Source organism: Callospermophilus lateralis, chromosome 2 (genome assembly GCF_048772815.1).
Source record: "Callospermophilus lateralis isolate mCalLat2 chromosome 2, mCalLat2.hap1, whole genome shotgun sequence".
In the NCBI taxonomy this organism is placed as follows: domain Eukaryota; kingdom Metazoa; phylum Chordata; class Mammalia; order Rodentia; family Sciuridae; genus Callospermophilus; species Callospermophilus lateralis.
Genome location: NC_135306.1, coordinates 34,692,919 through 34,707,021, shown reverse-complemented (window position 1 = coordinate 34,707,021; position 14,103 = coordinate 34,692,919). Strand labels below are relative to the sequence as shown.

The 14,103-nt window shown below is 37.3% G+C and overlaps 1 protein-coding gene and 1 pseudogene across 1 annotated transcript in view; one reads left to right on the top strand and one right to left on the bottom strand.

The window, feature by feature from the left end:
- The window catches only part of Zbtb5 (zinc finger and BTB domain containing 5), a 34,430-nt gene that overhangs the window by 13,101 nt on the left and 7,226 nt on the right, over positions 1-14,103 (bottom strand). The gene's annotated exons all lie outside the window — the stretch shown is intronic.
- Positions 5,382-13,942, top strand: LOC143385656 (adaptin ear-binding coat-associated protein 1 pseudogene; annotated as a pseudogene).

Here is a 14,103-nt window from a genome sequence, read left to right as displayed (position 1 = left end):
ACAATTAGAAAAGCTGTCAAATGATGACCCCCCCCCAAAAAAAAAACACATCAGTACCAAATAGTTCTATATGAAAACCCACCCCCACACACTTTTTTGTGGTGAAGCTGGGGATCAAACCCAGAGCCTCATTCATGCTAAGCAAGAACTTCACCACGGGGCCACATCCCCAGCCCTCTAAATGAAACTCTCTATCAAATGCTATGGAAAAGAAAAATCTTTTATTATTGAAACCATTTCAGGATAAAAAGCTTCTCATGATGCAATACTGAAATAAACAGTGACTATATAACCTACCAGGCAATGCAATTAAATAATTAATACTGACCAATTTTTCTGAATGGAGCAGTAAGGATTCATGCATAGTGAGGGACAATCCACTGCCGTGACTGCAATGACTGACTTCTAAGATAAGCTATTTAATATCTAGTAACACCAGCATAACTCAATAAGGTAAAAAGGGAGCCATCAGTTAAGTCAAATGAGAAATGCAGCTAATGCACTAGTGTCGTTTTTAATATATGTTTTGGCCATCCCAAAGTGCCAAAAGTCAATATTCTAAGAATGCATTGGAAATAGCAATGTATTACCATGTTCCCAAAAGTGTTTCCAAAGATTATGAATATGAGGAAGGCTTATGATTCATGCTATTTTAGTTTAGATTCCCCAGAAGTAGACTGTGAGTGAAGGATTCAAGTCCAAGTGATATCAAGAGGTTCTCCCATGAAAAACTGGGAGGGAGGAGCAAGAGAAGGAAGAAATAGCAGCCAAGCAAGGGTATAATTTCAGACAAAATCTAGTTTTAGCCTAATCTAACAAGGGAGCTCTGGAGTATTTAAAAATGCCTCTAAATTTGAGCTTATTCAAGGCAAAGGAACTGGTCTTTCATAGCCCTGCACCAGTCAGTCAACAGCCAAGAGACTTCTCAGGGGGATGTAAACTGCCAAGCCCTTACAGTAGTTGATGCCAGTCACCCAAAGGAAGTCCTTGAAAGAGTTATAGATATACGCCATTAGAGGCAAAAGTTCAGAGAAGCTGTAGGAGGAGTGCACAGAACAGGTATCTGGCCAGATCCCAACAGTATCTGTAATGCACATTTGGTGCTACTGAAGAATAAAGTGATATGTAATCATATGGATCAATAGATGCTACAGTCCAATAGTAAATATATGTTACATAACATATTTTGCATTCCCAATCTCCAACCCCATCCCATAATCATTCTGTGAATAAGAAATCTCAATTCAACAACAACAACAACAAAAATAATTCTTAATTCTTTTGATTCTAAGATACCACTGTTGTTAAGAGGCCCACTGTTAAAAGTTAGTAAATATTGCTTTAACAAAAATCATTAACAAAATAAGTATCACTTTTTTCAATTAAGCTTTCTGGCAATATCACACATCACAAGAAATAAATCTATTTAGGTATAAAATACAGCTAGCTAGTTATGATAATCTGTCAGTTAAGGCTTATAATCAACAGAACCCAACTCTGGCTTTCTTGAATGATAATTAGAAGGCTCTCTGAGGACTCAAAGATTTAGTTAAAAAGCTGAAGAACCAGACTCAGAAATGAACAGCAGCCAAAGGAATTCTGAAAAGACTAGAACACAAAACCCACAGTCCCAAGAGCCCCATGAATCTCCTTGAAGTACTATCCCTATAATAAATGGCCTCCAACACTTCTTTAAGTAATGACATCATCTGTTCAAGATTCAAAGTTCCTGTATGATATGTCAAGATCATTGTATTGTCTTGAGCAACTAATAAAATAAATAAATAATTTAAAAAAAAAAAGATTCAAAGTTCCAGGGAGAGCTCCTACAGGGTGAACTTATAGACTCACCACCCTGCTTACTGTGCTAGGGGAGCAAGGAAGAAGGGCCTTTCTGTTTTTACATATGTATGCTGGTTACTGCCTTAACCATCTAATAAAACTATGCATTGAGGAGTCAATACAATTAATTAGCAAAAAACCAAAAAGGCAATGAAGAAGGGAGAACCAATGCCAGAGAGCTAAAAAGTGATACTATATCATATATCGTATATCATACGAGGCAACAAAACAATCTGGTCAACATAAGGACAACCCAAGAACTAGCATATAGCATAGCTTAATTTATATTTCTTTTTCTTTCTTTTTTACAAAAACTAGTCATCTGAAATAAGGCAACATGTGTAGCAGATTCTATTTGCCAAGGTAACATTAAGATCTCCCATTCTGTATACTTTCTTACAATGTGACATTGATGCTATTCTCATGGAGGTATAGTGGGTATATGGGTTCAATCCCCAGTATGGCAATAATAACTGTGGAGGGATAGACAGATATGGGATATATCGTCTCCCCTTAAAGTCAGGCATAGTCTCTGACTATGGCAAAAGTTACACCATGTGACTTGTGATCATTGCCATAAAAGGGGACACAATTTTTGCCTCATCTTTTTAGCTTATTCTTGGAACCCAGGCACATGCTGTCTTTGAGAAAGCCCAGCTGGAGTTAACCTCAGTTCTTTCAAGATGATTTCAATCCCAGCCACTGTCTGATTATAACCACATGACAGACTAAGAGAGAATCACCTTGCCAATCCAGTCAACCCTAGAATTCTTAGAGATTATAAGCAATTTTTATTGTTTTAAGCCAAGAAGTTCTGAGGTGATTTGTTACACAGCAATAAATACCCTGAATAATATGAAAGTTAATATTGTTTCCCCATAGATCAACATTCAAATACTCTCTCCAAAGGACACACACATCTTTTGGTCTGTCTACTATGGCTTTGGAGAAAATCACTTCCTACCCATTCTTAAATAAGGCCCCAAGCCTCTAAGTTTAAGAGTGGACAGATGTCCAGGGAGGATGAACAACTTGCTACCCATTCCCATTGATTACTATGATTCTTTCAGAGTGACCCACGCCAAGCCAGTTACAGTCCACCCTAGAGATTTTAGCTGGTACTTTCAAGAAAGAGATCTGTTTTCACCTAGATCACAAACTATGGGGGAGATTTAAATCTAGGATCGAGGGTGGCCATTTTTTTTTTCTATCTTTGAATGAAGCAAACACAAAAGAAAGCAGTAGCTGAAGATCATGTCCTGATGATATTAAGACCCTGGGATGTAGCCATGACTGAAGTTAATGTCACTGTAGGACTTAGTGTTTCATGAGGCAATGAATTCCCCTTTTACCTTAACCTAGTATGTTAGTCCATTTCCCATTATTATCATGAAATATCTGAAGCTAGGTAATTTATAAAGAAAGTAAGTTTGGGGCTGGGTTGTGGTTCAGCTGTAGAGCACTCGCCTACCACGTGCGAGGTCCTGAGTTGGATCCTCAGCACCACATAAAAATAAATAAATAAGATATTGTGTCCAACTAAAAAATAAATATTAAAAAAAAAGTAAGTTTATTTAGCTCACATTTTTCAAGGCTGAAAGTTCAAACAGTGTGGTGCTGGCTCTGATAAGAGCCCTCCTAGATATATCACCTCATGCTGGATGGCACAACAATGGCAGGAGCTTGCAGAAGGAAGAGCTCATACTGGAAGATAGAAAGCCAGAAAGCAGGGAGGGGCCAGAAATGATCTCCTACTGTGCTCCACCTCTTAAAGGTCCCACCACCTCTTATTATCACACTGGGGACCAAGTTTCCAACACTGAATCTTTGCAGAACACACTTAAACCATATCCAAACTACAGCACCAGGTTTGTTGGGTCTCTGCCACATAGTCAAATATAGGTTTAAATTATATTGCCCAGAAAAATCTAAATAAATAGTCTATAACCTTTTGGGATCTAGAAGGGCTATTTTAAAAATTCTGCTAGTTTGGGACATATAAAACTTACTACTCTGTATTAGGAAGGCTAAAGCAGGAGGACCACAAGTTCTGAGGTCAGCCTGGGCAACTTAGGAAGGACCTGGGTCCTTATCCAGATTTAAAAAAAAAAAATCTATCTATCTATCTATCTATCTATCTATCTATTCATTTATGTCTTAGTAGAAAAGCCGGTTACCAGCATATTTAAAACTATTTGTTTTATACATTGACATACCACATGCTTTTCTATAATATACTTAGTTTATAAAGAAAACTATATTCATACTCACACATCATCTACCACCCTACTAGGACCTGCAAAGTTGCTACCTACAGGAAGCACTTAACATTCTAAGAAATTCTTAACATTCAGTGTCTCCAATCTAGATACAACTGTACCAGAAAAATAACTAAAGAGAACTTTTCTGCTGGGCATGGTGGTACACGCACGCCTATAATTCCAGTTGCTCAGGAGGCTGAGGCAGGAGGATTGCAGATTTGGAGCCAGTCTCGGCAACACAGGAAGGTGGTAAATAACCTAATGAGACCCTGTCTCAAAATTAAAAAATAAAAAGGGCTGGGAATGTGGCTCAGTGGTTAAGTGGCCTTGGGTTCTATCCCTTGTACCAAAAAAAAAATTTTAAATAAAATAATAATAATAAATAAGAGATTTTTTTTACATTTTATAGAGGAGATATAGATGAAAATAAATGTCAGAGAGCACAATCTAAGCAAAGTCCCACATGACAGGTTCCAAGAGAGAATCATCTCACTGAGTTCAGTCAACCCCCAGCATTCTTAGAAATAATAAATGATTATTGTTGTTTTAAGCCATGAAGTTTTGAGGTGATTTGTTACATTGCAATAAGTAACTTGAATAATGTGAAACTTGTTAACCATTTCCCCACAAATCAATATTCAGATACTATCTTCAAAGGACACACATATCTTTTGGTCTACTCTGTCTTTAGGGACAACTGCTTCCTACCCATTCTAGTCTAGTTGGGGGTTTTGTTGTTGTTTGTTTTTATGGTACTGGAGATTGAACCCCAAAGGGCACTTAACCACTGAGTCACATCTCCAGCCTTTTTATTCTGAGACAACATCTTGCTAAGTTGCTTAACGACTAAGTTGCTGAGACTGGCTTTGAAATTGGGGTCTCAGCCTCCCAAGTTGCTAGGATTTCAAGTATGAGCCACCCTAGGTTAGGGTTTTGTTTTACTATTTATTTATTTATTTAGACAGTTTTAGGTGGACTCAATATCTTTATTTTATTTTTATGTGGTGCTGAGGATCAAATCCAGTCAGTGCCTCATGCATGCAAGGCAAGTACTCTACCACTGAGCTATAACCCCAGCCCTAGGCTAGGATTTTTGACAGGGCTCCACGTCAGACTCAGAGGAGTCTTATAACATAGATCCACTGCTCTGATTTGACCAACAAAGTGGAAGTAGAGGAAGGCTGGGACTAGGGGTACACAAACGGGTCGAGGTTTATTCCCAGATACCAGATCCGATAGCATGATTAATGTCATTGTCTCTCCAGTTTTCTGTCAAGAATGGCTCAAGAAACTGGACAGACTAAGTCTATAAAACAGGAATCCCTCAGTGACTTACCAGTGAGCACAAGAGACAAAGGCAGGCTAGGGCTAGAAGCCTTTAGCATCACATTGCCACCTTGTTTTCTAGTTCAAAATCCCAGTGGATAAACTGACCTAAAACTTCATAACTCAGTTTGAGTGAGAAAAGTTATCAGTGCTCTACTTACATTTTTAGTGCAGATTCTAAATGCTTTTTTCATTAAAACAGTTTATTAAGGACTGTTTTCTCTCCCCTCTAATGACTGATACAAAGGTTGGAAATTTTGGATAAATATAGATGAAATATAACATTAATCTAAACTAATTCTAAAATCAGTCAAAAACCAGGAAGACAAAGTCTCAAAATATCCAAAGTAAAAACTAAAGCCATGTATGGAAGATTTTCTCACAAGAAATCCCTCAAGTCTTTACCGTCTTTTGTTTTAAATAAACAAAATTCAAGTTTTTCTCATTGCCTGGTTTATGGTGAGCAATAATAGCAACTCTATAGTGAGGGCAAGGGGTAGCTGCTTACCTGAGATAACTGGAAGTAGCAAAAAAAAAAAAAGAGCTTACTTACTAAGGAGAAAAGAGGTTCCACAGCTTGGCACCACATCATGGAGGGTTATGCAGCTCTCCGGATCTTAACAGCCCATAAAGTTACTCGTGTATTTAGTATATAAAAATTCATCTATCTAAATCTAATGTTTTTAAGTACTTACTTATGTTCAAGGTTAAGTCCTGTGGATCACAGATTTGTACCACACAGTAATAAGAAGCACAGGTGATTAGCAGAAATAACACATACACAAATAACCCTATTATGAAGTAGAAAGCATTAAGGGTAACAGGTGAAATGTAATCAGTGGTTTGGCAAAGGCAAAGGTTATCTCTAGTTTTACAGTGACACTGAAAATAGAGCTAGGTCTTCATTTGGATTTAGAAAAAATGAGATGTAAAGTACATTCTAGACACAGATAAAGATTGGAAGGATATTTGGTGAGGGGGAAGCAATGTGTCTAGTTTGGCTGGAAAGTAGGTAAGGCTAGAAAGTCACTAGATAGTGAATGTTCATTCAGTAATGAGCATTCAGTAATGTTAATGATTACTAATTTTAATTACCACAAGTCATCAGAAAGATTAACTATGAGGCATCTAATTGTGAACTAAAGACTACCATCACTTTTCAAATGGTATTTGAAACTAAGCTCTGGGCACTAGGAATATTCAGAGAGGCCCTGTTTTTGATGTTTTTAAACAATTCTTCTTAATGTCTAGTTTAATAGAAGACTCCTGGGATATATCTGTTCCTACATTTATACTGTGATGATACACTATTTTCATTTCACAAAATATATTCTTTTTTTTTTTTTTTTTTTTTTTGGTACCAGGGATTGAACCCAAGGGTGCTTTACCACTGAGCTACATCCCTGGCCCTTTTTATTTTTTATTTTGAGACAAGGTCTCACTAAGTTACTTGGGTCTCACTAAGTTGCTGAGGTTGATCTAGAACTTGTGATCCTCCTGCCTCAGCCTCCCAGGTCACTGGGATTACAGGCATGCGCCACTTCAACTGGCCACTTTCTTATCTCTGGCACTAAAAGATGCTCCAGGCTTGCCACAAATTTTAATAATCACAGAATGAGTAGGGTTCTTGACTGCAGCAACAGAACTGATCTTAGTTAAATTAAACATAAAGGTATTTACTGTCTCAGGTGTAATGATACATGCCTGTGATCCCAGTAATTCAGGAAGCTGAGACAGGAAGATAACACATTGGAGACCAGCTTCAGTTATTTTGCAATTATTTTGCAAGACTCTGTATCAAACAGCTCAGTGTTTAAAGCACCCCTGGATTCAATCCTCAGTACTGGATTGTTGTGGGGGAAAGGAGAAGAATGAAAGTCTACTGGTCTGATCATAGAACTGATGAGAAGGCCAGATACCCTAGCTTGAGCTAAGGTATTAGAATAACCTGGCTGGAATGCCGTCTCTAATGTCTGTGCTGAACACAGCCAGTACTACAACAATGACTCCATTGGCAATCTAGTCTCATCCTCTCTACACTATTTTTACTAAGTCTCAATTCTCAAGTACATCTTCTTAAATAATATGTGATGTATACCCAAAGTAGTTGTGCTCATTCTGAAATACAACACTGCCTCAAGGAAAAGCACGTGCAATTTTTGAGTTATGAGCTGAACTAATTGCTTTTCTCATGGAATGACATTCTTATCTGAAAGAAGCAAGGATAAACTATGATTATACAGACACAAATATTTGGTAGATACTTTTCTTGAAAGTGAATTAAGTAAATTTATCACTTAAAGGAAAACAACTTGTCTTTATTGCCAATGATAAAATTTGAACTTTCAAGTGAAAATCAGAATTTTATAAAATTTACATGTGTTTGATAGCTTCCCAATGCTCAAATACTTATGAGATCACTGGTGATAGGTCTTTTTAATACTGTATGATAGATGTGCCAATATTTGCAAGATCTAAGTAATTCAGTGAAATGATAATAGAAGTGTAACAATATTAATACAAGTATGGATTTTAAAAAGTTCATTAGAAGTGTAAGACATTAATGTATTTTAATATAACAATATGAGCCAGGTGTAGTGGTACATGCCTATAATCCCAGCAAGGCAGGAGGATCCTAAATTCAAGGCCAGCCTCAGCAATTTAGCAAGGCTCTAAGCAATTTAGTGAGATCTCATCTCAAAATAAAAAGGGAAAACTCAGTGGGTATAGCTCAGGGGATGTAGCTCATAGTAAAGTGCCCCTTGGTTCAATTCCCAGTACTCAAAAAGAAGTAAGTAAGTAAATAAATAAATAAATAAATATTAATATGAAAATTCATAGATATGGTTTTAGATACCATGTTGCAACTAAGCACTTAAGAATATACCATTTGTGGAGCCAGGTTTGGTGGTGCCCATATATAATCCTAGAGGCTGGGGAGGGTGAGGCAGGAAGATCATGAGTTCAAAGCCAGCTTCAGCAACTTGGTGAGGCCCTGTATAACTTGATGAGACCCTGTCTCAAAATAAAAAAGGGCTGGGGATGTAGCTCAGTGGTTAAGTATTCCTGAGTCCAATCCCTGGTACTGCCTCCCTCAAAAAAAAGAAAAGAAAATATTACTTGTGGAGTTTATTCAAAAGGACATCCAAACTTATCTGAGAAAGTAATTATAATACTCCTCCCTTTTTCAAGTGCCTATGTTTGCGGTCCTGGATTTTCCTGGTATACTTCAATCAAAAGATTATATTATTATAAAGTTAAGTGTAGGAGCAGACATGAGAACCTAGAAGTCTTCTATTAAGCTAGACATTAAAATGATTTGTAAAAAAAAAAAAATAAAATAACATTTCTCTGAGCATTCCTAGTGTCCAGTCCTTGGTTTCAAATACTATCCTACAATAAAAAGTCTGGGCTTCTTGGAGAAATGGTTGATGGTAGAAATGGGCAGGAAATACACAAAATAAACCTACAGCATCTTGTATGTAGTGCCAGAAATTAAGAAAGTGCTTAAAAGCCAACAAATAAAAGAATGGCAATATGTGAAAGGGAGAAGCCAATAGGAGAAAGATCCCCACCATGGCCAAAAATAAATAAATGAGACAGTACTGAATTATAATCCAGATAATAAAATAAATATCCATGGGTCCATACTGATACAAATATTGATTAAATATATAAGTACAAGAAAAGGAGACGAATTTCCCATGCAGAATTCCAAACATTTTATAAAGATGCTTTGGCTTGCTTCCTGAGTACAGCATGGAAAGAGAAGGAAAAAGGAACTTCAGTGTGGAGAAATCTAATATTATCTTAGCCAGGTGAATAAGGGTGATAAATAAGGTATGCTGATAGTATATATCACATATTGATATGATGACAGTGACATTTTTACCTCTGTATTCCCCACTCCCCATAACCCCAGTCTATTCATAAGAAAAACATCAGACAAACCCCAACTGAGGAACGGTCCACCAAATATTTTTCCAGTATTATATCAAACTAATAAAAAATGAGGAAACTGTCAGGCCTATAATCCCAGCAATTTGGGAGGCCGAGGCAGAAAGATTACAAGTTCAAGGCCAGCCTCAAAAAAAGAAAGGAGGGGGGCTGGAGTTGTAGCTCAGTGGCAGAGCACTTTTTTTTTTTTATTGGTTGTTCGAAATATTACAAAGCTCTTGACATCTCATATTACATATAATAGATTCAAGTGGATTATGAACTCCCATTTTTACCCCAAATACAGATTGCAGAATCACATCGGTTACACATCCACATTTTTACCTAATGCCCTATTAGTAACTGTTGTATTTTGCTACCTTTCCTATCCTCTACCATCCTCCCTCCCCTCCCCTCCCCTCCCATCTTCTCTCTCTACCCCATCTACTGTAATTCATTTCCCTCCTTGTTTATTTTCCCCTTCCCCTCACAACTTCTTATATGTAATTTTGTATAGCATTGAGGGTCTCCCTCCATTTCCATGCAATTTCCCTTTTCTCTCCCTTTCCCTCCCACCTCATGACTCTGATTAATGTTAATCTTTTCTTCCTGTTCTTCCTCCCTGCTCTGCTCTTAGTTGCTCTCATTATATCAAAGAAGACATTTGGTATTTGTTTTTTAGGGATTGGCTAAATTAGAGCATAATCTGCTCTAATGCCATCCATTTCCCTGCAAATTCTATGATTTTGTCATTTTTTAGCGCTGCATAATACTCCATGGTGTATAAATGCCACATTTTTTTTTTATCCATTCATCTATTGAAGGGCATCTGGGTTGGTTCCACAGTTCAGCAATTGTGAATTGTGCTGCTATGAACATCGATGTGGCAGTATCTCTGTAGTATGCTCCTTTAAGGTCTTCAGGGAATAGACCTAGAAGGGCAATGGCTGGGTCAAATGGTGGTTCCATTCCCAGCTTTCCCAGGAATCTCCATACTGCTTTCCAAATTGGCAGCACCAGTTTGCAGTCCCACCAGCAATGTACCAGAGTACCCTTTTCCCCACATCCTCGCCAGCACTTGTTGTTGTTTGACTTCTTAATGGCTGCCAATCTTACTGGAGTGAGATGGTATCTTAGGGTGGTTTTGATTTGCATTTCTCTGACTGCTAAAGATGGTGAGCATTTTTTCATGTACTTGTTGATTGATTGTATGTCCTCCTCTGAGAAGTGTCTGTTCAGGTCCTTGGCCCATTTATTGATTGGGTTATTTGTTATATTATTGTCTAATTTTTTGAGTTCTTTGTATACTCTGGATATTAGAGCTCTATCTGAAGTGTGAGGAGTAAAAATTTGTTCCCATGATGTAGGCTCCCTATTTACCTCTCTTATTGTTTCTCTTGCTGAGAAAAAAACTTTTCAGTTTAATTAAGTCCCATTTGTTGATTCTTGTTATTAACTCTTGTGCTATGGGTGTCCTATTAAGGAATTTGGAGCCCGACCCCACAATATGTAGATCGGAGCCAACTTTTTCTTCTATCAGACGCAGAGTCTCTGATTTGATATCTAATTCCTTGATCCACTTTGAGTTAACTTTTGTGCATGGTGAGAGGAAGGGATTCAGTTTCATTTTGTTGCATATGGATTTCCAGTTTTCCCAACACCATTTGTTGAAGATGCTATCCTTCCTCCATTGCATGCTTTTAGCTCCTTTATCTAATATAATTGTAGCTTTGTGGATTAGTCTCTGTGTCCTCTATTCTGTACCACTGGTCCACCCGCCTGTTTTGGTACCAGTACCATGCTGTTTTTGTTACAATTGCTCTGTAATATAGTTTGAAATCTGGTATCGCTATACCGCCTGATTCACACTTCCTGCTTAGAATTGCTTTTGCTATTCTGGGTCTTTTATTTTTCCATATGAATTTCATGATTGCTTTCTCTATTTCTACAAGAAATGCCGTTGGGATTTTGATTGGCATTGCATTAAATCTATAGAGAACTTTTGGTAATATCGCCATTTTGATGATGTTAGTTCTGCCTATCCATGAACAGGGTATGTTTTTCCATCTTCTAAGATCTTCTATTTCTCTTTTTAGGGTTCTGTAGTTTTCATTGTATAAGTCTTTCACCTCTTTTGTTAGGTTGATTCCCAAGTATTTTATTTTTTTTTTTTGAGGATATTGTGAATGGGGTGTTTTTCCTCATTTCCGATTCAGAAGTTTTGTCGCTGATATACAGAAATGCCTTTGATTTATGCGTGTTGATTTTATAACCTGCCACTTTGCTGAATTCATTTATTAGTGCTAGTAGTTTTTTTGTAGACCCTTTTGGGTCTTCTAGGTATAGAATCATGTCATCTGCAAACAGTGATAATTTAATTTCTTCTTTTCCTATTTTTATGCCTTTAATTTCTTTCGTCTGTCTAATTGCTCTGGCCAGTGTTTCGAGAACTATATTGAATAGAAGTGGTGATAGAGGGCATCCCTGTCTTGTTCCTGATTTTAGAGGGAATGCCTTCAATTTTTCTCCATTCAGAATGATGCTAGCCTGAGGCTTAGCATAGATAGCTTTTACAATGTTGAGGAAAGTTCCTGTTATCCCTAGTTTTTCTAATGTTTTGAACATAAAGGGATGCCGTACTTTGTCGAATGCTTTTTCTGCGTCTATCGAGATGATCATATGGTTCTTATCTTTAAGTCTATTTATGTGGTGAATAACATTTATTGATTTCCGTATATTGAATCAAATCCTATGATTTGCCCAGACTGAGTCAGGAGGATACACACAGTTTGAACAGACCAATATCAATGGATGAGATTGAAGAAGCAATCAAAAGACTACCAACCAAAAAAAGTCCAGGACCGGATGGGTATACAGCGGAGTTTTACAAAACCTTTAAAGAAGAATTAATACCAATACTTTCCAAGTTATTTCAGGAAATAGAAAAAGAGGGAGCTTTGCCAAATTCATTCTATAAGGCCAACATCACCCTGATTCCGAAACCAGACAAAGACACTTCAAAGAAAGAAAACTACAGACCAGTGGCAGAGCACTTGTCTCGCATACCTGAGGCACTGGGTTCGATCCTCAGCACCACATAAAAATAAATAAACAAAATAAAACTTAAAAAAAAAAAGAAAGAAAGAAGAGGGGCTGGGAATGTAGCTCAGTGGTAGAGCATACCTGGGTTCAATTCCCTAGACCACACACACATAAAATAAAAAAAAAGAAAGTAAGAGAAATTGTCACCCCAAGGGAAGCTTAAAGAAACAAAATGACAAAGTAACATACTATCCTTGATGAGGCACTAGAACAGAAAAAAAGATAGTGGGTAAAAATCAAGGAAATTTTTTTAAAAAATGGACTCCGGTTAACAACAATGTATCAATAAGGGTTTTATTATTTATAACAAATGTACCACAGTAATGTAAGATGTTAAAAATAGGGAAACTGGGTATGGGTATGGGGGAACTCTCTGTACTATCTTCACAATATTTCCATAAATCTATAAATTATAAAAATAAATTTTAGGGCATAAATTTTAGGGCTGGGGGTTGTGGCTCAGTGGTAGAGCACTTGCCTAGTGTGTGCAATGCCCTGGGTTCAATCCTCAGCACCCATTAATTATATAAAAATAAATAATTATATAAAAATAAATAAATAAAACAAAGATATTGTGTCCAACTACAACTAAAAAATAAATATTAAAAAATTTTAAAAATAATAAATAAATTTTAGCTGGGCACAGTGGCACACGCCTATAATCCCAGCGGCTCAGGAGGATTAGGAGTTCAAAGTGAGCCTCAGTAATGGCGAGGCCCTAAGCAACTCAATGAGACTCTGTCTCTAAATAAAATAGAAAATAGGGCTGGGAATGTTGCTCAGTGATTGAGTGCCCTCGAGTTCAATCCCTAGTACCAAAAAATAAAAAATGCAACTTGCTTTCTAGTTTTTTTTCATTAAAATGTTATTTATATTCACATATAATGGGTTACTTTCAATGAATACTTAAGTTTTTTTTTCTCAGAGCGGAGCCAAGATTGCAACCAAGTTGGAGTATGAATCTGTGCTGTGTGTGAAGCCAGATGTCAGCGTCTATCAGATTCTGCCTGAGCCCACAACCATGGTTACAGGTCATCTGACTGGAAATTAGACCAACCTGACTGGACTGGTCCTCTCCAAATTACTTTGGAAAGGGAAGACTGCCTATTATCAAACTCAAAGACAAAGTTTCAGGAGAGCCCTTTACTCAAGTACTAGTAGAACACTATCCTGGTATTGCTGTGGAGACAGTGAGAGATTCTAGCCACTACTTTGAAATTTGGATCCAGGATGGTATTGGGCAAAGTGGCACTGGATTCACTGATTGGGGAAATGCCTTTGATTTTAATGTCTCCTTGCAAGATCACTTCAAGTGGGTAAAGCAGGAATCTGAGATTTTCAAAGAATCTCAGGAAATGGATAATCGTCTCAAGTTGGATATAGGCTTCAGGGAAGGAGAGACTATCAAGTTGAGTATTGGGAATTTTCCAACTAAGAAAGGAGGTGCTTCTAAGACCAGGGACTACAGGAGCTAGGTCATTTCCCCTCAAAAGAAGAAAAATGACCTCTAATCTGTACATTTTTTTTCTATCTTTTTTTAGAAAAGGGGGGGGGCACCGGAGATCGAACTCAGGAGCACTAGACCATTGACCTACATCCTCAGCCCTATTTTGTATTTTATGTAGAAACAGGGTCT